The sequence below is a fragment of the Crocodylus siamensis genome, chromosome 1 (assembly GCF_052110815.1).
Source record: "Crocodylus siamensis isolate JL-2025a chromosome 1, ASM5211081v1, whole genome shotgun sequence".
NCBI classification, from domain to species: Eukaryota; Metazoa; Chordata; order Crocodylia; family Crocodylidae; genus Crocodylus; species Crocodylus siamensis.
The window spans coordinates 311858512-311885345 of record NC_143395.1 but is presented as its reverse complement, the minus strand read 5'-3'; the positions used below and the strand labels follow the sequence as shown (position 1 = coordinate 311885345).

The 26834-nt window shown below is 42.9% G+C and overlaps 1 long non-coding RNA gene across 1 annotated transcript in view; it reads right to left on the bottom strand.

The window, feature by feature from the left end:
- Window positions 1–26834, bottom strand: part of LOC149874769 (uncharacterized) — a 219894-nt gene that overhangs the window by 21206 nt on the left and 171854 nt on the right. Inside the window, exon 2 of the long non-coding RNA XR_016439965.1 lies at window positions 25935–26039. This is a non-coding gene — a long non-coding RNA (uncharacterized LOC149874769). The remainder of the gene's footprint in view (window positions 1–25934; window positions 26040–26834) is intronic.

Here is a 26834-nt window from a genome sequence, read left to right as displayed (position 1 = left end):
TTATCCAGTAGCTTGCTCATTGCAACTTCCCATCAGATTTGAGGCAAAACAATATTGCTTAGGGCTGGGAGCCATGGTAGGCGGGTCAGGTGAAGAGTTCCCAAGATGATGTGCATTGTTAAATGTAGCTGCACCTCAACAAGTTTGGTGTGAGATGATTCATTCCAGACTGGTGAGTAGTACTCTGATGCAGAGGATGAGATGGCAAGAGCTGACATCCTTTGGGTCAAGGTTCTTGCACCCCATTATGACCCAGCCAGCTTACTAAGGAGGTTGTTGCATGTCTTAACTTTCATTGCTGTCTTTTTCAAGTGTTCATGCTAGCTCCATGATAACACCAAAGAGCAGATGCATCTAGATACATTGGAGTACTGAAGCCTTCACAGGGCTACCTTGCATTCACTAACGATTGTTGAACGCAGTATTGCTGACCCCAAATATTCAAAATCAGGAGTTAAATCTATAAAAATATCATTAAACTTTTAAATATCTTGCAGTTCTTAAGCCAAATGCTATATTATAAGCTCTTTTTATTTGCCTTCTAGCTTCTGAGATGTTAGAGTTCATTTGCTGTGCAACCATGAGGACTAGGAGGAAAAAGAACAAACTTTTTTTTTAAAGCTGTTATTCTAACATAACGTTTTGATATGAGGAGTTGGGAGATAAATAAAAATTAATTTTGCAGGACTTCTCTTGTACTCATGAGAGCCATGGACATTGTGAGCGTGTGGTAATATAACAAGGGACATATAACAATAACTAGAATCCCAGCAGCTCCCATAGGAGCTAAGTCTTTAAATTAGTCTTTTAAATGAACCGATTGATGAACACACACAACCCTTATCCTCAACAAAGCAAATGGTACTTGCATGAGAGTGAGCTGCATGTCAAACTGTTTTTAAAAGTCTGCTTGCTCAAAAATGCAGAGAAACCATTTAAAGCTGTCAAAGCACCCTCTTTAGATGTCCTTAAAGCCCAGGACAATGAACTTTTAGCCCAGATGGTTACATGCCCTATATGTGTGCTCCAGGACTCACACTCCATTTGCTCAGTGTCTGTCTCATATGAGCAGCAACAACCACAGAGATCAATACCTCTGAGAATAGGTCAGTTTTTTACAACACAAAGCAGCTTTGTACACTTCATTGGTGCTGTTGCTGTGAAGGTCTGGGGTAACAGATAGATTATGTCAGGGCCAGGGGATCTCACTAGGCCACCCTATGTCTTTGGTTTTACTGAAAGAAGCAATCACCGGAACATTGAAAAGAACCATTCCTTCCCTTCTGCCATTTGCTGCAGAAGCTGTCTGAGGTCATTTATAAAAGACACATGTGAACAGCCAGATTAACAAACAGATTGGATTTGTCTTCAAAACAAAGCAGAATGCCAAATCTAGATATTAGCCAATACTAAATAGCCAACTATGTATTTAACCTCAGAAACAGTGGCCAGTTGTCATAGAAAGAATGGGCAGACAAAAGTTTATCCAGAGTCTGATCTTCCTCCAATCTCATGTAACAAAACACTTGGCAATCTGCTCCTCTAGAGAAACCAAGAGGTACCCTAGCAGTCCAAGGTTGCCTTGGCCCTAGTGTGGCTGATACAGCATCTCCCTATAGCCCCAGGGCATCCGCCAGCAGAATTCATTTCAAAGGTACCAGCTGAAACTTATCAGGGAGCTCCAGGTCCTGTGGGATAGCAGTTTGAGTGAAGTAGAATAGATATGTAGTACTGGGGTGTTTGGCAGCAGGTTCTCAGTTGCAAGTCAGGCATTTTACACATTGGCTTAGCCAGTGTCTGATCTGTGCACTCAACTGTAGAAATTATACATGCATATAAAGGTATATATAAACCTCAGGATTCAACTTTCCAAAACCTAACTCCAGAGATTGCATAATTCCATATTTGTCTATGACTAATAACCAGGGATCATGGTTTTCTCTGATAAAATAAAATCTCCAAATTTTGGATATAAAAAACCCCCATAATCCACATTTTTCCATGCTTAAAATGAAACACTACTAATGTATAGATATATATGTGTATAGTAGACATATCTATATATTAGTGGTGTTTCATTTTAAATTCAAATTCACAGAAAAATATGTATTTCAGGTATTTTATATCCAAAAATTGGAGATTTTTCATCAGAGAAAACCAGAATCCTTGCTAAAAACCCATGCCACTCTATGGAGGATCAATGCAACACAAAGACTATTTTGAAGTGACTGAATTCCTCCTTCAAACCTCTCTCCCCTTGTTATTTGTTTCAGAGTTCATAGATTCATAGATAGTAAAGTAGGAAGGGACCTCGGAAGATCACCGGGTCCAGCCCTCTGCACCAAGCAGGAAAGATAACTGGGGATCAGGTGACCCCAGCAAGGGGACTGTCTAGTGCCCTCTTGAAGATTTCCAGGGTAGGTGATTGCACCACCTCTGCAGGGAGCTTATTCCGGAGTCTGAACACCCTGACTCTGAAGAAATTTTTCCTAATGTTGAGCCTGAACCCATCTTCCAGGAGTTTGTGGCCGTTACTCCTGGTTTCCCCTTGGGTGCCCTGGTGAACAATTTCTCACTGAGCACTTGATGTACTTCCCTAGCATAGTGGTAAGCTGCTACCAGGTCCCCTCTCAGTCTTTTCTTCAAGCTAAAGAGTCTCAGATCCTTCAGCCTTTCCTCATATGGCTTGCTGTGTAAGACTCTGATCATATGGGTTGCTCTTCTTTGGATTCTCTCAAGCTTGTCCATGTCCTTCTTGAAGTGCGGTGCCCAGAACTGGATGCAGTACTCCAGCTGTGGTCTCACCAGTGCTGAGTAGGAAAGAAGAATCACCTCCTTGGTTTTGCTGGAGATGCATCAATTGATGCATGCCAGAATATTATTTGCCCTACTGGCTACAGCATCACACTGCCGGCTCATATTCATACTATGGTCTATTATTACCCCCAGGTCCCTCTCATTTGTGTTGGTAGTCAGTTTGGTGCCACCAAGCCTGTAGGTGTGTTGGGGGTTGCTCGTCCTGAGGTGGCGCACTTTACATTTCTCGAAGTTGAGCTTCATCAGGTTCTGATCTGCCCAACTTGCTAGCCTGTCTAAGTCTACCTGTAACTGTAGCCTATCTTCAAGTGTGACCACACTCCTCCATAACTTGGTGTCGTCCGTGAAGTTACTTGAACATAAATGCAAAAGAGAAGAGAAATTCACCCCTTGTATTAATTTGCCAGAATGAAAAGGAGATTACATGACCATCTGTAATTGGACAAGATCAGAGGTTGAATCTAAAGCAATGAAAGTTGCTTTTCTTTTTAAAATACTTATAGTTAAAACTGACTGGCTTCTGATTTTTTTAAGACATCAAAATAGTGAAAGAGTGATAACAGGAATGTTGGAAGTGGGGAGAACCATTTGAATTCTTATCTTATAGCTACATCATATACTATCAGCTAATCTTCCATTAGAGAAAGGTAACTGTGCCTACCTTTGTGGAGTTTCCCCTCACTGGCCCCTATTGTTCTGAAATCCTTGCAGTGTTGATACTTTAGGGGTAACACTCATTCAGAAATGACGTTTCATAAACTACTGCCTACTTCTCAAACTAACATAGCTAACTACTTCCCTTTTCTCCAGCTAGCAGCAAGATTGCCTAGCAAGGAGGAGGTATAGGTTCTAGCTCCTGTTCCAGCTCTGTGCATATAATTTACATTCTGTATTTTATCCACTATTTAAATATAAAATACATGTAAAAGGAAGCACTGAGCCCTGTGGAAAACACCTAAACACCAGATAAGGAAAACACCTAACCACAGTTTCTTGTGGGCTTAATTAGGAACTTCCCCACTGACCAGGCTAGCATCTAAGAATGAAGTTACATGTTACACTTAAACCATATTAAATCTGTGATGTTAAAGCTAGAAAGTGCAGTGAGGAATCAGAAATTATGGGTTAATACCATTTCTTGCCTGCGCTACTCTGACTTGCCACTAGAGGGCTGGTGAACAGGGGTGTGGCTAGAAGCCAGAACACGTGGCCTCCGTCCCTGCTCTGGGGTGTGGAGAGAGGCTAGAAGTAGTCTATCCTGGGATGTTGAAAGACTGAAAATTGCTGATTTTACACCTGTATAGCAAACTTAAATTACCCTAGCATGAGCTACATAGCATGGTCCAGAGTTAACCATTGCCTGAAATGGCATAACTCTGAGGTGCTCAGAGAGCACTTAGCAAAAGTGAATGAGCTTTAACCTGTGGATGCTTTTGCATTTTAAGTGCCCTTAGTAAAGTTTAATTTTAGCCACCCGAACTCATTTTCTAGGAATATATGTACCTAATTTAGGGCTGTGGATATAACTAATTTAGGGCCCTAATTTAGGGCTGTGGATTCTACTACAAGGTTCAGAGGCCATAACATTTGGAGCCATGACACTGAGCATCCTGGTGCTCTGTAGATCTAGGCTAATGTCTTTTTGTTTTGTTTTGGGTTTCTTTAAGTAGCCAGCCTCCTTTTTAAATAAAGATCATCTTATCTTCTACCAGAATGTATCTATCACTTCATATAATAAATAGTTAAATCTATGCAATAAGTGGAAACTAGAAATACACACACACCAGTAATATTTAATGCCCGTTTCAAAGGATAAAGCAAAGAATTTTGAGTGCTGAGGTACTACTCTACCAAGAACAAAGCCATGCAATAATACTGCAAAAGCATGAGAGTTGACAACGTGAGTATCACATAACCCCAGGATAATTATCTGCTTCTCTATATCTTTTAAAACAAAGCCTTATCCTAACATCTAAAAAGTGGAAGTTACATGATAATTATTCTTTGAATTACTTGGTAACTGGTAGTATAATTAGCAAGTAATCTGCATGAAAATAATTAGGTATTTACATAGTCTTTGCAGTGTAATTACAGAGTAGTTGACTGATTATACAGTGTGTGGCTTGTGAGAGAAAGTGATACCAAAAAACAAAATCACTGTAAAAATACTTGTCATTGGACTAAAATGAATTAAACCTGGAAAATGATTTCTCTCTGTAGTCTGTGTATGTGGGGAGAGAAAGAAAACAATAGGTATTTAAGCAGAGATTTAAAAAAATAAAGCAAAATACCAGTCATGGCCAGTCAGTCAATTTCTGGCATGCAAGAAGCTTGTAGAATTATTTACCCTGCCAAGTCATAAACTCTTCTAATAAGGCAATAGAAATCACTTTCATAATTCAAAACTGCTCTAACATTAATTACTGCGGTATCTCACTTCCCCATCTCATAGTCCCATCTACATTCTTTGGGTACAGACAGAAGTGACTTTTTTTTGCCTGATCTGGCCACAGAAAGCAGTTTATAGCTGTGACCAAACACAAGTGCACAGCTAAAGACAACTTCAAAAATGGATGGTTGGGTAAAAATCTGACCCCTGATTGAATGAGGTATCAGATAAAGATGTTTCAAAATGTAATGTCTTTTGTAACTTGCAGTATTGCCAACCCCACCATGTCAAAAATCATGAGGTTTGGAATGTAAATCATGAGCTGCTATTTTTGAAGTGTGGGGGAGGCATTATTTGTGAAGGTGTGAGGGGCTGTGGGGGGGTTAGAGCCTGGGGGGGAGGTGTACCCACATACCCTGACAGGGTGCGGGATACTGTGGGTCAGGAGTGAGGGGCAGCCTCAGGACTGTGGGGATTGTGGCTTGGGAGTGAGAGGCAGACACACACGCACACACAGATGAGTCAGGTTGTGGGTCATGGGACAGAACCGCAAGCAGCTCATCCAGAGGCACAGACCCAGGGGAAGCATGGGGGGGCACATCCCCCACAGATTGTGCACAGGGCAGAGGTGGGCTGGGGCTCTTCATCCTTCTGCCTTTGCTCTGGGAGCCATGGGTTTGATCATGTGTCAGAGTTAATTTGACTTGGAAATTGGAAGTCTCACAATTTTGTCATGAGAGTTGGCATTACTGAACTTGTACTTCCAGCCTGTTGCTGTTTTCAGAATGGAAGGGGGGAAAGGTTTTTCAGCTCCTGCCTTCCAGGGGTGGGGTGGGTGTATCTCAGCCCCCTGAAGTGGGAGGCTCCAATTCACCCACCCCACCCTTCAGCGCCAGCTGGGGAGTCCCAAGAACGAGCTCCCTCCACTGCCTTTCCCACATCCCATTCTGAAAACAAAGAGCACTGGCAGAGAGCCTGGCCATTGCTATGGGAGCCTGGCTGCAGGCTCCCTGCCCCAGCTAGATTTCCCTTCTCCCCTGGAACCAACTGTGAACTTCTGTTTGGCCAGGGGTAACATTGTAACTCAGAACACTTTGCAAAAAAATGTTCTGAATTACAGCTGGGAGCTGTACTTCTGTCTGCACCCTGATGTTTAATAAATAGGCAGGGAGATATAGGGAAGCAGCAATTGAGTGAGACCAATTGCTAAACAGAGACTGGCTGATTTTTGTTCTGATAATCTGCTAGTTGGACAAATGAAAGCATAATATTTTTGTCTTAATGTTAAGGACATTTTTAATTATCTTTATCATTTCCTAAAATATATATATGCTAATAGCAGTGGTTCCCTTTAGTTGTGAGTTATGCATCCCAATAATTAACTTTGATCCCTTTTAAATATCTGTGCCTTCTCCTCTAGATGCAGTTTCTAGTCAATTATCAGATGGCAGATCCTTCAACAACGGAGATTATTTCTTAAATAGAAAGTCATTATTTGGCTATCATTTGCACAAAAATAGCAATGCAGAGTGAATAGAATGTGAGTGTTTTAAAGAGTGTATATAAAATAGCCATAAAGTAAATTGTGAATGGAAAATGCAATATTCCTCATATAAAATTATAACAAAAATAGAGTTTAGGAGAATCTTTCATACCTGTGTTTGTCTCATTAAAAGAAAGCATTTGTTAGAAGTTATTAATATCTTAACTTCTATTCTCATTAAAGTACTATAATCTAGTCTGAATTTCTTTCAGGTTTGGGTTTTATGGTTTGTTTGGTTTATATGATGCATACATAGTTCATGAATACTGTAAGACCAATAAAGCACTGTTTCTTTTCACAAATCTTATGCTCAGAAGGACCATTTATGCTCATCTAGCCTGACCTCCTGCACAGCAGACAGTTTAGAATTTAACCAATTGATACTTACATCTATATCAGGAAGTTGTTTTGGCAGTAGAGGATATATTTTAGATTAACATCTGCTTTGTCTCTTGTTATTACTTAGTTCTTACTCAGGCAATTTCCCATTGGCATTAACAGCAGTTTGCCTGAAAGGAAAAAGCTAAATAAGGACTTAGAGAGTTCAACTTATTTGTTTTTATCCAGCGAAATAATTAAATCCATCAGCAATCCTATTAACTAGTTTTTAAAATAATCTTGTAAATTCCTCACTATATTATTATATTTTTAGAAATGGGTATACATAATGGCATAACAAAATGTTTTAGAAAACATCTTTTGTTATAAACTAACTTATTATCTGTAATTGGGATGCAAGCTTGCTTAAATACATCCACATTTTAAACATTTATTTTGGACATACTGCCCTAACTTCAGTAAAAATCCTGCTGTCTTTGGGCTTCACTACTGACTCTCCACCTGCTTAAGTATAATGATTTCCATCACAGCTTGTCATCAAGGAAAGAACTTAGGCCTACATCCTCAAAAATAGACATGGAAACCCTATTGATTTAATGGGCAATAGGTACTTAAATAGCTTTGAGAATCTGCCCCTGGTACTTTCCCATCAGATTCTCAATTAAAGGAACTACTATTAGTGTCTCTTAATCTCTCTGAGCATAGAATTTAGAGAAAAGCATAATCTCACTAATTTAGGCAGCATCCTTATTTCTGCACAAGTTCATTCCAAATCCCTGAAATGCATTGAGCATGTTACCAATGTCTCCAAGATGACAAAGGTCTCAAGTTCTATTCATTCAGAAAACTATTGGGAACAGAGATGTCATAAAGATGTGCCTAAATGTCCACAGCAAAGAGTTTTGCCTGTAAATTGTTTGTGCAAAATTAGAGGTTCTATAGAGGACAAAAAAGAAAGCAATGTGCTTAATACCAGACTGTTAACCTACAGACATCAATTGCAGAAAACAAGAGTTCCACTGCAAATAGTTTTCCTTATACATGTTTTTTTTAAAATGCTCATCATCTATTTTCCCCCTCTGATAATTGATTTCTATTAAATGAAATGGATTCTTCTTCCTTTTCATTACCCATTACCTCCAATCTATTTGATTTTTTTTTTTTTGGGGGGGGGGGAGTCCCGTTTCAGTGGGACAAAATTCCCATAAGAGTTTCTGAGAGATAGGTTCAGTTAGCAAAAAGATTTTGCTCCAAATGATTTCAAAGATAAACTGTCTGTCTGTCTACCTCACTTGTCACTCAGACATATGCAGTCTTATTGAACTCAATAGGAGTTTCCATTTGTAACTGAAGATACGAGACCCAGAGACATTACCCACTACTAAAGGTTTCAGAGTCTCTAAATGCCTGACCGTGAACAAAGATTTCCTGAGGGTTTGGTCGTTTGGGTTTTTTTTTACTTTTCTGGAATTTGAGAATATCATTAAAAATAACTTAGAGTGAAATCCTATCACAGTGAAGTTATAAAGTTTTGTGTAATTCTTGTACTGACACTATGGAGACTTGAAAATAAACAAAGAGCTGTCAAGTAGATAAAAATCAAGCTATCTGCTTTAAGATAGCCAGTGGCATCAAGGGCGTTACAAAAAAACTACAAGTCTTTTAGGCTCCAGACAGCCTTGAAGTTTGTTCATACAGGTTTAAGCCATCAAATTCCATTCCTGCCAGACAGTTTTTCAAGGTATTCCTCTTTGATTCAATTGATCTTCATGATAATGAGTACACATGCTAGGCCCATTCATGGGCCTTTTCTCCAGCATGTGCTAGAACTTTGAAAGCCCTCAAGGGCTTACATACTCTCTTTTTGTGTTTATCTTCTTCCCTTAATTTGAGAATTACTTTCATTATTTAATGTACATCTATTGAACACAGGATCCTACAGTGCAAGTCCTTACATGTTACACAACAGGTAAAGCAGGCTTATTGAGCTCTAGGACATGTGTGAAAAGAACACAAGTTTAAATATAGGTGTGTTCCTCAATAGTGAGCAGCAGTAGGTCTCACCCTCACTGCTCTCATACTCTTTACAACAATGCAAGATCAGAAAGGACTGAGATTGATACGGAAAGTGAATGTCTGAGTAGCCATTGTCCAAGGGTGGTTCCTAAGAGAAGTGTTAATTATACTCAGCTCTCATTGATCATGCTAGTGATTCAAGATACATCTGGTTTGGTGGTTTCTTCTAAGCACTTTCATTAACACAGGGCCAGGCTCTCCTATAACTTCCTGGCCCTTATCAATCTTTAGCTTGAGTTTATAGATAGATACTTATTTAGGTCATGTGTACTGTGATAGATAATGCCTTATTAGTATTCCAGATCAGAGTTTTAATTCTGATGGAGTAATGCCATTTTACACACCTAAAACAGCATAACTCCTCAATTGACACATCTACACCACTTCCAGATCACAACAGGTGCCACATTGGAACATAGCATGCCTGGTTTTTGCATGCTACATCCTGAAAAGCCTGTATAACACAGGAGGTGCATCTATACATGCCATTAGGGGTCAGCATTAAACTGTGGAGATTATTGCTCCACCCTTTATTGCTCCAGGGAAGCTCCCAGGACTGTAGCACATTGAGCTAGGTTGCAGCACCCCCTGCTGGCAAGGGGCCCCAGGTGTCAGCCTGACAGCCCAAGGTTGCTTTGACCCAGGGCCATGCAATTATTTTGGGAAGAGGGTTGCTTCGTGAGTTTTTGCAAGCCATCGAGCACCACATGAGAGGCAGCCCAGGCCAGATAAATATTAATTTTCTAAATTTTTTAGGGACCCCACAGGCCAGATAGAATGGTCTGACAGGCCACATCCAGCCCTTGGGCTGCATTTGGCCCGCCCTTGCTTTGACCAGACTCACTGTGCTGCAGAGGGGCTGGCTGAGATGCAAGGGTGCTTTGGCATGGGGCTAGCCAGCAGGCAACCCCCACACTGAAGCACCCTCATGCCCCAACCATCCAGTCAACATCTACATGTCCACTGCTGCACAGAAAAAAAACTCCACAGCAGGGTAGTACTTGTATTTTAAAAGTACTACCCTATTTCAGCATTTATTAGTCTTGTGCTCCCTAATAGGGGTGCACATGTAAAAGCTGAGCTATTTACTGCACAGTTAATTAGTCAACTGTGCAATAAATGTCTCATGTAGATGCACCCAAGGTGTACATCAATAAGCTTGTTGTTTTAGCCATGACTATTGATGGTCAATCAGTGTTCCACTAAAACATAATATCCTTTTCAGGGCATAGAATACATGCAACAGATTCTTTACAGTTTTACTGCTGTGCCCCTAGTTTGGACTTGAGACGTTGTAAACATGCCCCAAAATGTAACTGCCTCATAGGCAAGATTACAGGATACATAGGATATTACTATATTTACTCAAATACAAGGTAAACTTGATTGTAAGATGACCTTCCCAATAATTAGATTCTATATATGAAAAACGTATACATTTGTTATAATTTTTGAGGCATAGAATCTATTTATTGGAGGTTTGCCTTGAATTTCTCCCCCTCCCACTGCTACAACAGGGAAAATAAATCTGGAGGGGTTGGGATCAGATAACCCCTTTGCTTTTTGCTTCCCCCTTTTTTTTTCCCCCTGGCAGCTCCTTTCCTCTCTTTTTAATGTCAGACCCTGCTGTCCCTGAGCACAAGGAAATGAGCAAAATTGAAAACAACCACCCTGAAATTAAACATGGCTGTAGTAATTAGCATATAGCACCTATGCACTTAGTTCATCCAGATCTGATGCATGTTACCTTTTTTTTTTAAACTGCTGCAAGTTTTAGCACAGATATTATAGATATGCACTTTTGAAGCACTTGGGCAACTACTTACATGTATTGCAAACTATTTTTTACTTGTTCGAGGCTGAACCAGTTCGAAATTCAATTGGGCAAAGCCTAATAGTCAATTTCCAAAATGTAACTGAGCAGAGCACAATCATCAAGTCACTATGGCCCTACTATTGGCTAAGTATCCTTCCTCCCAAACCTATCAGCCTGGAGCTTCAGATACCCTCCCAAATCCACTCAGAGATTCTATATGCAAGTCCAGGCCCAGAAATCCTGGGGTTCAGAGACACCCAGTTTCAGTTGATCTCAACCAAAAAGGCATGCATGATATTAATCCAAAGCCAAAAGCTCATAATTTACCATATAATTCATTGGGCTGGGTCCCAGCAGAGTTAACAGCATTTTAGGTCATGGTGACCACACAGCCCACCACTGCTTACTATATGTGTGTACTCCAGATACTCCTACAAAGAAGCCATAGGATAATTAGCCCCCACTCAGGACTGGAACCGTGTGTTCTCATCATGAGTCCTGGGATTCTCCAAAAATGTATATACAGATGAGGTGCAGGGCAACCTGGTCCAGTTTCACCTTCGAGGATAGGGCCACACTAATCATATGCCCCAGGTTGAGAAAGAGGGCACATATGATTCAGGTGAGCTGTTTGGGGCCCTGTTTTGTGATGTTTGCAAGTATATAAAGCTGGTGAAGAAACAGGAATGATAGGAAATGAGAAAGAAAGGCATGCTCAACTGTGGAAGTGAAGAGGAAGTCAAAATGTGTGCAATGTTGTGGCTTACCATGCCTTGAAAAAGTTGATAGTGAGGAGGACCGCACTGAAGGGGCAATACCATGCATCCTATTTAGATGGGCTGCACTAACCTAACCTTATGATAGGTTCCCATCAATACAAGAACCTACCATCAGTATTTTGCCTAGGTAAGCTATGTGTTTTATCATCATAGTTAGTGTTAGCTGCATTTAATCAACTTCATGTTTGGTTTCCATTGATGAACACAGCTGCTTTTGGTAGCAGTTTAATGATAGATAAAGTATTTTGTAAGATTTCCTTGTATGCAATTATAAGACAAAGAACTTTTTTCTCCCTATGCCAATGGGGGTGGGAGAGGAGGGGGGAAATATCATCTTGTACCTGGGTAAATACAATATTTAATCTCATTGACCTTACTTTAAACATGTGCAACTCTGCTGAAGTTGCAAGTTCTTAAATAAAGCACTGAACATGGCCCCTGTTCTTTAGAATTTATACTGTATATATGATTTATTACATACATACATATATGTTATATATGTATGCAATATATATATCAGACATGAAATATTTTTGTAGAGAAAAGGGGGCACATGGGGGGAAGGGGGCATTTAAAACAAAGTGATATTGTAGCACTGAGTAGAGAAACCAGTTTATTTCATAGATTTCATAGACGTTAGAGCTAGAAGGGACCCTGAAGATCATCAAGTCCAGCCTCCTACCCCAGGGGCAGGAAGTCAGCTAGGCTCAAAGGATCCCAGCAAGATAAGCATCCAAACGTTTCTTGAATGAGTCCAGAGTAGGTGCCTTCACCACTTCCGGAGTCTATTCCAGGTCCTGGGGGCTCAGACAGTAAAGAAATTTTTTCTTATGTCCAGCTTAAAACGGTCTTGGAGGAGTTTATGACTGTTGGTCCTTGTTTTTCCTTGGAGCACTCTGGTGAACAAACATTCTCCGAGATCCTGATGTACACCCCTTATGTACTTATAAGCAGCCACCAGGTCCCCACTGAGCCTACGCTTTTCCAGGCTGAAGAGTCCCATGGCACTCAGCCTCTCTTCATAAGGCCTATTCTCTTGCCCACTGATCAAGCACGTGGCTCTCCTCTGGACTCTCTCAAGCTTCTTGACATCCTTCTTGAATTGTGAAGCCCAAAACTGGATGTAGTACTCCAGCTGCGGCCCCACCAAGGCCGAGTACAATGGAAGAATGACATCCTGAGATTACTTGAGAAGCATCTGTAGATGCAAGCCAGAGTTTTGGTTGCTTTACCAGCTGCGACATTGCGTTGGTGGCTCACATTCATCTTGTAGTCAATCATGACCCCCCAGTCTCTTTCAGCAGTGGTGCTAACAAGCTGCCGAATCTATAACCCTGCTGCGGGTTTTTTTTCCTGAGGTAGTGTACCTTACATTTATCAGTATTGAACATCATCAGGTTTGTATCCACCCACTTACTAAGTTTATCCAAGTCAGCCTGGATCACCAGCCTGCCCTCAGGTGTGGGTACTATGCCCCAAAGTTTATTCACTTGCTTTCTCTTCAGTTTTTCACTTAAGAACAGGGATCCTGGTTTTCTGATAACAAAAAAAAATCCCTAAATTTGAGTTAAAAAATGTAACCCCAAATCCACATTTGTCCATGATCAAAATGAAAAGCCACTAATTCATATAAATATATATACAGTAAAAACTGTGTTAACTGACATTTTACTAACCTGAATACTCTATTAACCGGAATTTCCAGTATCCCCCAATATAAATCCTCACTTTAGCAACCAAAATCTTTGCCAAGTCTATCCAGCATGCACAGCAAGTATTTCTGCTGTTTACATTAGTTAGTGACACTGCTGATAGAGGGGCTGCCAGGAGTCTGTGAAGGAAATGGCAGGGGGAGGGAAATGGGATCCGCGCAGGACAAGGCAGGCTGCTGCTGCAGGCTGGGCAGGGGTGATGCATAGGAGTTTTTCACTTTAATCATGGAAAAATGTGGATTTGGGGGTACTTTTTTTAACCTGAAAATGTAGGGGCTTTTTATCAGAGAAAACCAGGATCCCTGCTTATGAACAAATCCTATTCTGCTATCCCAATCCACTAGTTCCTTTGATTATTCTTGCCTATTTCTGTTTCAGCCCTCTGTTACCTTAGTCCCCCAAGGTGACCATAGGTGGAGAGGTAAGAATGTCTGAGCGCTATATCACATTGAAAAGCATCACTAATATGGTATACCTGTCGTGTCTCAAGCTGAGAAAAAATAATTCAAAACCTCAATATAAAAACAGAAATCATACCAATAAATAAATAAATGTATATTCCTCTTCAGTATTTATTTATACATATATTGTTTTTATGATCAATAAATTCAACACGGAATATTTTCAGGGCTTAATGGTAGGCTAGAACTATTATCTGGGGTGCAACTGAGAACCATCTATTTTTCCCAGGCAATTATTAAATCTTCAACAAATCCTCTGCACCTCAGTCATCGTGGTTTAATTACAGGCCCATCACTGCTTTTCTTTGTAATGCATTAATCCTAGGATACATTTAGCAAACTTGTAAGGCACTGAAATTGGAAAGTCAAACCAAACTGGACTAATGAACAACAATAAGGACAGGACAAAAAGAATGCAAGTAGTAACTGACATTCAATTAAATCAATTTGCTAGGGTGTGTTTCCTAAAATAAATAGTCTCATTAAAAAAATCCCACCCACATAAATTTCCACTAGCTGACTCTGCTGATACTTGTTGATTTTGCAAGTGTTGGCTCCAGGTTTGCTGATAATATGGAGCCAATAATTTTGCATTGAGGGGGTGAGGTGCAGACATGTCCAGCTGTATCCTTGAGTTGACAGATTTATGCAGACAGTGCATTTTGTTGTAATATTAGTTTTATGACCTAGCTGTACAATGTACAATTTTATTTTTGCCACCTAATAGACTGACAGAGTTCTTCTGTGGATCCACTCTGCTACCAGCTGTTAATCCTTCTGGGAGATGTGAAGTAGTGACTCACTGAAGTAGATGAGGTGTATGAACCCCACACTCATTAGAAGGGAGGTGGGACAGCTTCTTGGGGAGACAGGGTCTAGGTTGAATGATTCTCAGTGATCAATGTTATGGCCAGGTTAGTTTATGGGAAAAGTTTGACCTAAAATTTCCAGTTTCTTTCTGGAATAAAACAAGCCCCTGGAAAAGGTAAGCTTTTAACACAGACAGAAGGTTTGACCACCTCTGGAGCATAGTTACTCTGTAACGTAAGTGAGAAGGTAACTAATGTGTGGTAGTTACATTTTCTAAATGTTGAGCTCACTGTGTTACATCAGCTCATTCATCCAGAACCTACCTAATAAATAGATGTAGCTGGAAACAAGCACTGTGAACTAGCCCTTCATACCTGCCCTGTTAAATCACATTCTTTGAACATTACAACAATCTGGTTTCATACTTTTATCAACCAACACTAAAACATTATGGGAAAACAGATACCAGACCTGATCTTGCAATCCATATATAGAAAGTGACTCCAGTGGAAGCATCATGCTTAACTGATGGACAAATCTCATCTATGGGTTGATAGGCATGAGCTGACTTTAAATTTAAACACCTTACCCTAAGACTTTGCCTTATGTACTCCTGATTTCAGTTATGACTTGGTCTTACTTTCATGGTCACCACTCTGGTGCTTTGAGATATCTCAAAGACTGTCTCAAATGTATCACATGTGCATAATGCCAGTGCTAATTATGAACTATCACTTTAAATGGTCAGCCTCTGAAACTTGAAACCCACCCAGTTTATCTTGGAGCCACCCTTGACCAGACTTTAACTTAGAATCACAGAATCATAGAAAATGAGGGGTGGATGGGACCTAAGAAGGTCATCCAGTCCAACCCCCGGCTCAAAGCAGGACCATCCCCAACTAGATCATCCCAGCCAAAGCTTTGTCCACCTGGGTCTTAAAAACCTCCAAAGATGGAGATTCCACTGCCTCTCTGGGTAACCTGTTCCAGTGTTTTACTACCCTCCTTATGAGAAAATTCTTCCTAATATCCAGGGACCCTGGATAAAAAAAAAATCCCCAATTTTCAGATTTAAAGGAGTAAACCAAAATCCACATTTTTCCATGATTGAAATAAAACACCACAATATACATATCTATATATTAGTGCTGTTTCATTTTAATCATGGAAAATGTGGATTTGGGGTTACTGTTTTTTAATCTGAAAACTGGGGATTCTTTTTTACCAAAGAAAACCAGGATACTTGCAAATATCTAACCTAAACTTCCCTTGCTACAACTTGAGACTGTTGCTCCTTGTTCTGTCATCTGCCACCACTGAGAACAGTCCAGCTCAATCCTCCCTCACCACCCCCCCTCCCTCCAAGGAATTGAAGGCTGCTATTAAATCCCCTCTTAGTCTTCTCTTCTCTAGACTAAATAAGCCCATTTCCTTCAGCCTCTCCTCACAAATCATGTGTCCCAGGCCCCTCACCATTTTTGTTGCTCTCTGCTGGTCTCTCTACTATTTGTCTGCAGCCCAAAACTGAACTCCAGATGTGACCTCACCAGTTCTGAATAGAGGGAATTACTTCCCTTCACCTACTGGCAACACTCTTACCAGTGCAGCCCAATATGCCATTATTAGCCTTCTTGGCAACAAGGACACACTGTTGACTCATTTTCAACTTACTGTCCACTGTAACCCCCAGGTCCTTTCCTGCAGAGCTGCTGCCCAGCCAGTCAAACCCCAGCCTGTACCAGTGCATGGGATTGTTCCATCCTAAGTGCAGGACCTTGCACTTGTCCTTGTTGAACCTCAGGACAAGTCCTCCAATTTGTCTAAGTCACTCTTATAAATCTTATAACTTATAAATCAAACTTATAAATCTTATAATTTATAGCTTACATCACATCTTCAGAAAACTGCTTTAAAAATCAAAACAAGGAATAACCTACTTGCCAAACTTGCAGACTCGACTTAGGGAGCCCATGCCTCCACGCTACATTAATCTGCTCTGGCACTGTGTTCATAGATTCAAAGATTCATACATGTTACAGTCAAAAGGGACCTCAACAGACCATTGAGTCTGACCCCCTGCCCTGGGCAAGAAAGAGTGCTGGGGTCAGATGACCCCAGCCAAATGCCTATCCAGTATGCCTGTGTGAAGCTGCTAGTATTTGCTTTGGATTCAGATTCAGCTGATTCAGGGGACAGTTATTCGATTCAGTGATTTGAATCACTGTCCTGAATTGATTCAGCCGAATCGGATTCAGAGATCAGTCGAATGCCCTATCCCCCACCCACTCTCCCAGCCCTGGCAATGGCTGCCCCACCCACCCCAGCTCCCAGCACTTTGGGAAAAAAAGCCCCCATTCACCAGCTGCTGCCAAGTGGGGGGGAGGGGCAATCCCCTCTGCCTGCCACTTTCCCATGCTGCATGGGGGGACTCTGCCACGAGTTCCCTGACGCCACCCTACTCTCCCAGACCCCGCCCCCCCCATGGCTGCCCTGCCCACCCCAGCTCCCGGCCCTTTAAAAAAAAAAAAAAAAGCTCTGACTCTCTAGTTCCTGACTGGAGATGGGGAGAAATCTCCACTGCCCCCCCACTGCCCCACACTGTGTGGGGGGCTCTGCATGAGTCCCCCAAAACCTCAAGTCCACTGCAGGATCTGGTGAGTCCAGGGTTTGGGGTTTCTTTTTTTCTTCAAGGCCCAGAGCTGGGGCGGGTGAGGTAGCCATGGGGGGTTGGGGGAGGGAGGTATCAGGGGGTCATAAAAGAGCCCCCCATGCAGTGTGGAACAGTGGGGAGCAATGGGGATTGCCCCCCCATCTGGGAAGCAGGTGGTGAGTAGGGCTTTTTTTTAAAGCACTGGGAGCTGGGGCAATGTGGGGCAGCCATGTGGGAAGCTGGGGGACCGGGCAGGGGTTGGGGGGCCGGGGGAGCAGGAAGGGGATGAGGTCTGGAAGGGGTTCCCCTATTGTCCTCTCCCCCCTCTTCCAGCCCCCCCTCCCCTGTCCCCCACTTACCAGCATGGAGTCCAGGTCCAGCTCCCTGCTGTAGCGGGGGCAGTGACTGCCCAAATCACCAAAGCTCTCTGAATCTTTTCTGAATCAATTTGGACCTTTTAATTGGTCCCCTGATATGATCCGGATTCAATGATTCAGCAACTGAATTGAGCCAGATCTCCTCTGAATTGAATCAGCACCCAAAGCTTCACACAGCCCTACTATCCAGCCTTCTCTTAAAGACCCCCAAGGCAGGGGAGAGCACCATCTCCCTTGGAAGCCCATTCTAAATTCTGGCCACCCTTACTGTGAACAAGTTTTTCCTGATGTCTAGCCTAAATCTGCTCTCTGTCAGGTTGTGACTATTGTTCCTTGTTACCCCAACAGGCACCCTGGTGAACAGAGCATCTCCGGTTCCTTGTTGCACCCCCCTAATGAATTTGTAGATGGCCACAAGATCACCTCTCAGCCTTCTATTGCAGAGGCTGAAGAGATCCATGTCCTTTAGTCTCTCCTGATAAGGCTTCACCTGCAAACATTTAACGATATGAGTGGCCCTCCTCTGGACCCTCTCGAGGTTATCCACATCCTTCTTAAAATACGGCACCCAAAACTGGATGCAGTACTCCAACTACAGTCTGACCAATGCTGCATAGAGGGGAAATATCACCTCCTTGGATCTATTTGGCATGCATCTACTGATGCATGTTAAAGTGCAGCTAGCTTTGCTGATGAATTCGTCACACTGACAACTCATGTTCATCTTGAAGTCCACTATGACTCTGAGATCTCTTTCTGCTTCTGTGTTGCTGAGAGGTTCATTTCCCAGCCAGTAGGTGTGCTGGATATTTTTACGCCCTAGGTACAGCACTCTGCATTTGTCCTTGTTGAACTGCATCCTATTGTGTTCTGCCCACTTTTCCAAACCTGTCCAGGTCTGCCTGCAATCATTTCCCTACCCTCTGGTATGTTCACTTCACCCCACAATTTATTATCATCCACAAACTTGGACAGAGTACACTTCACACCCACATCTAAGTCACCAGTGAAGACATTGAAGAGTACAGGACCAAGGACCGAGCTCTGTGGGACCCCGCTGCCTACCTCCTTCCAGGCTGACACAGACCCATCCACTACCATTCTCTGGGTGTGACCCCCAAGCAATATGCCACCCACCAGGCTGTGTAATCCACATTGCCCCTTTCCAGTCCTCCAGGACCTGACCCAAGCACCATGAGCACTCAGACAGCCATATCAGTGGTTCTGCTATGACACTGGCCAGTTCTTTCACTACTCTTAGATGCAACTCATCCAGGCCTGCTGACTTAAACATGTCCAGTCCATCCAAGTGACTCTGCACCAAGTCAGTGTTAACAGTTGGTATGCTAGTGTCCCTCTGATGCCCATCTAAGAACCCATTAGGAGATTTGTCTTGACCCTTGTTCAGAAACACTGAGGCAAAACACTCATTGAAGAGCTCAGCCTTGTCCCCCCTGTCTGTCTCTAATTGCTCCAACTTGTTCAGCAGAGGTCCTATGCTGCCCTGCACCTTCCTTTTACTCTCTATATACCTAAAAAAAGATTTTTTGTTGTCTTCAATTTCTGTTGCCAGCCTCAGTTCTGTGGTTGCTTTGGCCTTTCCAACTGCCTCCCTGCAAGTGTGTACTAAGTAGGTATACTCCTCCTTGGTAGCTTCCCAATGTTACCACTGCCTATATGCCTCTTTTTTTGCCCTTAGGCTTCTTTGGATTTCTCTGTTTAGCCAAGGAGGTTTTTTGGCCCCTTCGTCCCCTTTCCCTCGCAATGGGATCACCTCCCTCAGTGCCAGAAGAATCGCTTCCTTTAGGAACAACCACCATTCCTGGACTCCCATCGTGCCAATACTCCTATCCTGCAGTGCATCATTGACTAAACTCCTAAGCACAATACAGTTAGCCTTCCTAAAGTCAAGCACTTCCACCCTACTAGTTATCTTTCTCACCCTCTCCTGTATGGTGAATTGATAGTCACTGTCCCTAAGGTGACCTCTAAGCTGCAGCTCCCCTACCAGGTTATCCTCTGTAGCCAACACCAAGTCCAGTAAGGCATTCCCCCTAGTGGGATCATATACCTCCTGTGTTACATGAAGGTCCTGTACACAGGTTATGCTACATGAATGGTTGGATTTGACTGACTGCTCTTCCCAGAAGATGTCAGGGTCATCTAGGTCCCCCATGACAACCACATCCCTATACCATACAGCCTTTGAGAGCTGCATCAAGAATTCCAAGTCTAGCTCTTCCTCTTCATGTGTTGGTCTTTAGCAGACTTCCCCCCCGCCGCACAAAGTCCCTTTCTCCCTGTCCTCTTTGTATCCTAACCCACAATACCTCAACTTTGTCATCTTCTGATTCCATTTTGATTAGGGTTGATGTATAATGTTCCTTAACATAGAGAGCAGCCCTGCCCCCCTCCCCTTTTCCTCCCTACTCTGGCCCATCTGTACAAGCTATAGTGCTCAATGCATAATGCCCAGTCATGTGTAGGGTCCCATCAGGTTTCTGTTAGCCCCACTAGATTGAAGTTATTGTTTGCAAGCAGGAGTGTGAGATCTTCCTGCTTGTTCCCCATGCTCCTAGCACGAGTGTGTCGGAGCACCTTTGGGGGTGCTTACCACTTGAGGGCTCTCACAGGCTCCGAGGGGAGCCTGTTTTGAAGGAGCAGCAGGGGAAATCCCCCCCATGTACCATTTTAAGAGGGCAGGTGTGTGGCAGGGCACATTTGGTGCCTGCCACTTTAAGATCTGGGTCAAGCAGCCAGCAGATGCTTGATTGTGGCAGCCATTTTAGATCCCTGGCTGCCTATATAAACAGATCAGTTCCCTGCTGGCAGCAACATCACCTGGCTACAAGGCTGTTGGTATCATCCTGGAGGTAAGGGAGGAGCTGCAGGGAATGGCTAGGAGGCTCCTGGTCCTGGGTATGACCTATAACTGTACTCTGCTGGGAGTGGGTGGCCAGTGTGGCTTTCAATGGCATGGGAGCCCCCAGGAAATGCCAGGCCAGTTATCACCCCAGTGAAAGGTGGGTAGGGGTGCCTTAACCCTAGCCCTCACCCTCAGGTGAGTCATGTAACATTGGAGGTAGTGGGGGGCCAGGCACAGCTGTAGCCACCCGAGCCCTGTGGGGTACAAGACCCCAAGGAGAGAGAGTGGGAGCCAGGCATGGCTGCAGCCACTTAAGCCCTGTGGGATGCGAGACCCCAAGGAGGTAGTGGGGGCCAGGCATGGCTGTGGCCACCTGAGCCCACCAGGGAGGGAAGCCCTATGACCCCAAGTGAGGGGGGCAGAGATGTGGAGCCCTAAGTGAAGGAGGCAGAATATAACAATGACATGCTGGTCCAGGGAAAAGTGAGAGTCCCTGTAAGATCCTGGAACACCAGTCATTGTGTGAGTCAACCAGGTGGGTCACCTCCTAGTAGGGCCAGAAGGCAGACACCAGGAGTGAGAGTGGAGCTAGAGGCTCAGAGGCCTGATGTAGAATATCTTCAATTGGTCAATGCTGGGGCCAGGACCAAAATGGTCAAAAGGGCCAGGGGCCCACCACAAGGGATGCCCAGAGCTGGAGGCCTGGGGTTCTGACTCTCCTTGGAGGAGAGTCCAGGGCCTGTGTGACCAAAGGTCCCAGAGGAACCATGCCCAAGAAGGGAAATAGTTTCAGGGAGCTAGGCAGCCCAAATGAAAGCAGGGTACACTGCCAGAATAGAGGGATCTTAGAGGAGTCTGAACTGGAGGATTCTGGGGCCCAGTGTGGGGCTGGTGAGATTAACAGCTGGATGCCATCTGCAAGGCATGGGCTGTGGTATAGGGGACATACAGAGCCACAGATGGCACTCCCTGGCATCAGGGCATGAATGGGCAGCCTCCTGCCTCAATTAACAGTTTAATTGAGAACGATGTGTGGCAGGTGAGTCAGGTGGGTGACGTGCCAAGAGGCAAGTGGGGAATCTAGCACTGTGGATGGCAGGGAGCACCACTTTGCCACACTAGAGGCACTTGAACCCTCCAAATGATGCCTTTGGTGCCCCCCACCCCCCATTCTGATGCCCCATGGCCCCTTAGTACTTGCATGGGATGTTCTGTTGCATGTCTCATAGTTTGTAAGTCCTTGATTCTCTCCATCTTCTGCCTCCCCATCTCCCATCAAATCTAGTTTAAAGACTGATGTAGGAGATCAGCCAACCTGTAAGAGAAGAGACTCTTACCTTTCTCACAGAGATGAAACCCATTGCATCCCAGGAAGTCCCTTGCACCAAAGTGCAGATTGTGGTCCAAGAAGCCAAAACCCACACAATGGCACCAGCTCCAGATTGTTATTCAGTTTTAGAATAACTGTGCTGCTGTATGGGCTTGTTCAGCACACAGCAAACTAGCCAATACCTAGCTACATAATACAACATGTCTTGTGAGGCATATTGCACCTCACTCTACTCCCATGGTTACCAGTCCTCAGTAACATTGCTCCCCCTCATCTTTGGTGCACAAATGATTAACTGAACTTACTAATCAGGCTCCATGAAGTTACTAACCAGACCTACTAATGAGACTCCTATGGTGCCAATGCACTGGGACATATTCCACCAAACAATAGCTTGGATCCCCTCAAGATGCCCAATATCATCGTCCCCATTGTCTCCCCCCCACCCCCCTTTTCAAAATCCTCTGACTTTTCCTTCCTTCCTTGATGGCATGAAGAATGTCAGCTCAATCACCATATCGTCTCTGACCCTACAGCCAGTCAGCCAGGATTTAACTGGCCACGCTATTACTGATCACTTCTCAACCATTTTAAAACTAGACAGGGTCACTGTGCCTCAAATTTATACCAATGGGACCTTTGTAATCACAACAAAAGCCCTTGTGGACAAGTTCAAACCATGTCCCACATTGTTGACTTGTGTCCATTTACAGTCCTACCTGGGGGTCTTCAAGCTGTTCACAGTGGTAATAACATCACTTTAAAATGGCTGAAATAATATACCAAAACTTTAATATGCTAAATAAATCTGATGTTTTGTCATTGTCGTCGTCATCTTCTTCCAGCAATGGCTCCATGCTTTCTCCCACACTGTTCCCAATTCCACCAGGATTTCTACCCCAAGATGTCATCATCAAACTACCTCTCTTGTTTCATTTAAATATTTTGCAAAACTCATGTTTTTCATGAAATCTAAGAGCAGTGAGAATGGAGGAAGGGTACCTCCTCCAAATGTAGCTTGTAAGTTCTTGCTGGAGGAAAAAAAGGTGACTTTTATGTGTCTTTAAGAGTCAAAAAACACACCTTTGGGCTTCTTATAATAATGAACAAAGTGTACATAGTACAATGGGAACACCATGAGAGTTCCTGGTTATGGGCAAGTGTAAACATGAATTTGGCAGGACACTGGGTGGTTTGAATATCTCTTTTTTTTTTTAACTGTAATAAATTAGATTGCATAATATAATGCATATAACAGAATTAACTGATGGTCCTGAAAGAAGATGAGCACAGGCAGAAGAAATGTACTCAGAACTCCCAGTTTCTACTGGTTTTGCTGAAAGTTGAGCACATCCCAAGACAGGCTCCCTCCATTACTGTATTTCTTCATTGGATTCTATCAGTATAATGCATTACTTTATCAAGATATCACATTCTTTAAGAACAGGGTATTGCTTTAGTAAATAAGGAACATGTTTTCTCACATAAATAAATCCTTACACCTTCTAACATGTACACTGAACAATTCCCCATTTAATTTCATGTATGTATTCAATGGTATTAATTTGCCTTGATGCGTACATTGCAACAGAATCTTCAGTAATCTTTAATCGTGCATTCTGCTAAGTAAATTGAGAGGCAAAAAAATAAATAAATAAAACCAAAACTTGAGTGACATTCCTGTCACCTACAAATTAATTACAAATTGCAAAGTTTTATAATATTGCATTTTGACAAGCTAAACTGTTTAGCATGCATGCAGGGTACTCTGACAGAGCCCACAGAGTAAAAATCATATTACTTAGCATTTAAAAAAAACACAGTGGAACCTACATAATTATTCATAGAAAATATTTCACACTTTCTTAAGCAAAAGCAAGGTGATTGGAAAGTATGCCACTGTTAGGACAAACATGTATGGAAGATTTGTGGGATTTCCTGTTTTAAAAAAAATGCACTGTATCTGAATGTTCTGTGTTCTTTATGTTTAGGTCTCCCCATATTTGCCAGACTATTTGGCCCATTCTCCTATGGTTCCAAGTTTACCCAGAGCTAAAAGCCTACCCCTCCAACCAAGGAAGGAGCTACAGGACCGTGACTCAATAATTTTGCAAAGATAACAAATGAAAGAAACAAGGATGAGAGTCAAAGATTCAAAACAGAAGAATCAGATCAGGACACTAAGAAGAGAACCCTAGGCAGTGTCTGTTATCCCACAAAAGAGCCCAAGGATTTAGTGGCTGCCAAACCAGGAAACTTCTGTGTTGTATGGAAAAGGAGCCCCAACAATGACAGAGTAACTTCCTATAAGCTTTTTTCCTCCTGGAGGAAAGCAATGAAATCCTTGGGACAAGTGGGAAGAAAAAAATTAGGGATGAAATCAAAGATCCAAAATAGGTATAAGGTAAAAGCTTTTTTTGACCTTTATGAGTCACTGATACCCTGACCAGTCATGCCCACACTCCTGCTTCTGAGCTGACAGCTCATAGACATGGGCATTGGAGCACTTGCTCTGCTCAAACTGGCACTGCACCTCTGCTTTGCCTCACAATGCCATGAGGTCACCAGTCTCCTCCTTGGGTCCTGGGTGGTGGGCCTGGGTGTCAGCAAGGACGTTGCCATTGTGGGTCGAACGCTGGCTCTCTGGGCCTGTGTGTGGCTGTCCTTGTGCTGCTGAGCCTGGGCAGCTGTCTGCAGCACCCAGCACATGTGGTTGTGGGACTGGCAGGTGTGTGACAGGCAATGCCCTGCAGCACTTGTGATCTCAAGGCAGGCTTCTGGGGGTGGGCTGCAGGCAGATAAACAGAAAACCCAGGATGGCACTATTATATCCTCTAAAGCCACAAGTCCCTTCAACCAAGTATACTGATTTTAAAGGGCAAAATAACTGCCAAACACTTACATCCTTGGGTTTGACATGGAACCAAGGGCAGAAAAGGAACCATCAAACCAGAAAACTTGCCTTTGGATACATATGCCTTGGACAGCACTATAAATAATAACACACAAATGGGATTATTTGTTTCTTTTAACAGTTACAAATTTTTCCAGATTTTTACATTCCCAGTACACTTTCTCGTATGCATAATGGCCTTTGGATACATCTTCTTCAAAAGTTTGCCTTGACCTATCAATAGGATTTGAGGACACTCAATGCTAACAGAACCCTGGAAAGTTAAATCTATGTCATCACAACACAGAGTACAAAGGCATCAAGCTGTGATATAATACTATGATTTGACTTGATAGATGAGTTAAGATCAGTTAATGGACCCTGGGCCTGTAAAGACTCCATTACTCATGATCCTCAAACATATACAAGGGGAGCAAGCACAGCCATTTGTTTCCCCAAGGACAAGTAGCAGTGGCACACCTTGTGTCACTGCTGCTTGTCCCTGGGGAATGCTTGTGTCATGTGTGCTCTGACACACAGCAAGTTACCCCGAGTGGTATAGGGAAGACTGGGGCCAGCATCTGTGTTGGCCCCAGCAGCCTTATCTGAGGTCCTTGGGGAGCTGCAGCCATGGTGCTCCTGCAGCTGGGAGCCTGGCTGGAAGCCAGAGTGTGGCTCCAGCCGGCCAGGCTCCAGTATTGGGCTGCATGCACTGTTGCCACATATGCCACTCAGCTTTTTTTTAGTGGCATTTTTTTTACCCTGGGCTCTCCCAGGGTCAAAAACAAAACAAAACTCCACATTGCAAGGTAGCAGTGTGGGGAATACCTGCATGTGCAGTGTGTGGCACCATAGATGGGTCTGCGGTGCCACATACTGCATATCCAAACTTGTCTGGACACAGCCTAAAAGTCTTTGTAAAACCTGTGCTGTAATTTGTAGGGCATGTGGCTGCTCTACTGAATTTTAAACAATACTAAAAACATTGAGAATAGAAAAGAAGGCAATTAAATATTTTAACCAATTTAATAATGAGTGTAATAAGCTGGGATGTTGTGTATAGAGGCTTTCCTTACCTAAAAGAAAGTGATGCTGCAGGGTTCTTCATATTTTCTGATTTACTCAGGCCCCTTGTTTCACTTGGTGATCCAGACATATCTTCTCCTGTTCTGCAGTTGTTTCTATGGAAAATTCAGACAATAGGAATGTCATGAGGATGCCAAACAGAATTTCTACAGTCAAGAGGATGAAGATCTGGGATTTGTACATATTGGTGTTGAACAAATTGAAATTTGAATCAGGCATTTCTGATTGAAATTTTTTAACACCAGTGATGCCATAGTATATTTGAGTCTGTTACTTAGGTATTTTGAGAGAGGAATTTTGTGGTAGACAATACCATATGAAGATCACCTAAATCTCAAGGTGGTCAAGATAACAGGGCAGAAAACATATTACATCTCTGTAGAACAAGAAAACAAGATAAAGAAGGTATATAACTCCAGCTGTGTTGTTCACTGTCTTTTCAGGATGGTAAAGGGCAAGAAAGACACTTCACACTCATTCATTCTGCATGATTGTGCAGGACATAGGGGACAGAAAGGTTTAAGTACAGAAGACGGATCACTTAGCTTTTAGCTAGGCAGGCAACTGGTAATAAGAGAAGGACAAAATGAAGTGCCAATGCCAAAAAAAAATCCCTGAGATGCATTTGGAACAATTTGTGCATTTCCTATTAAAGAAAGATTATTTGAAGGGTTATAGTACATCAGCTCCTTTAAGTCCTCCCATGGATGCCACTATTCTCTCAACAAGTTCAGCTGAGTGTTCCTAACTTCATTCATATTTGCTGCCTTATTGCCATTGGCCATTCCTATTTTCCAGGGATTAACCTGATTTCAATGAGGTGAACCTATATTCTGAAAAAGCTTAGAGTGCAGGGACCCAAAATACCTTTTTCAGGGCCCGGATAATTT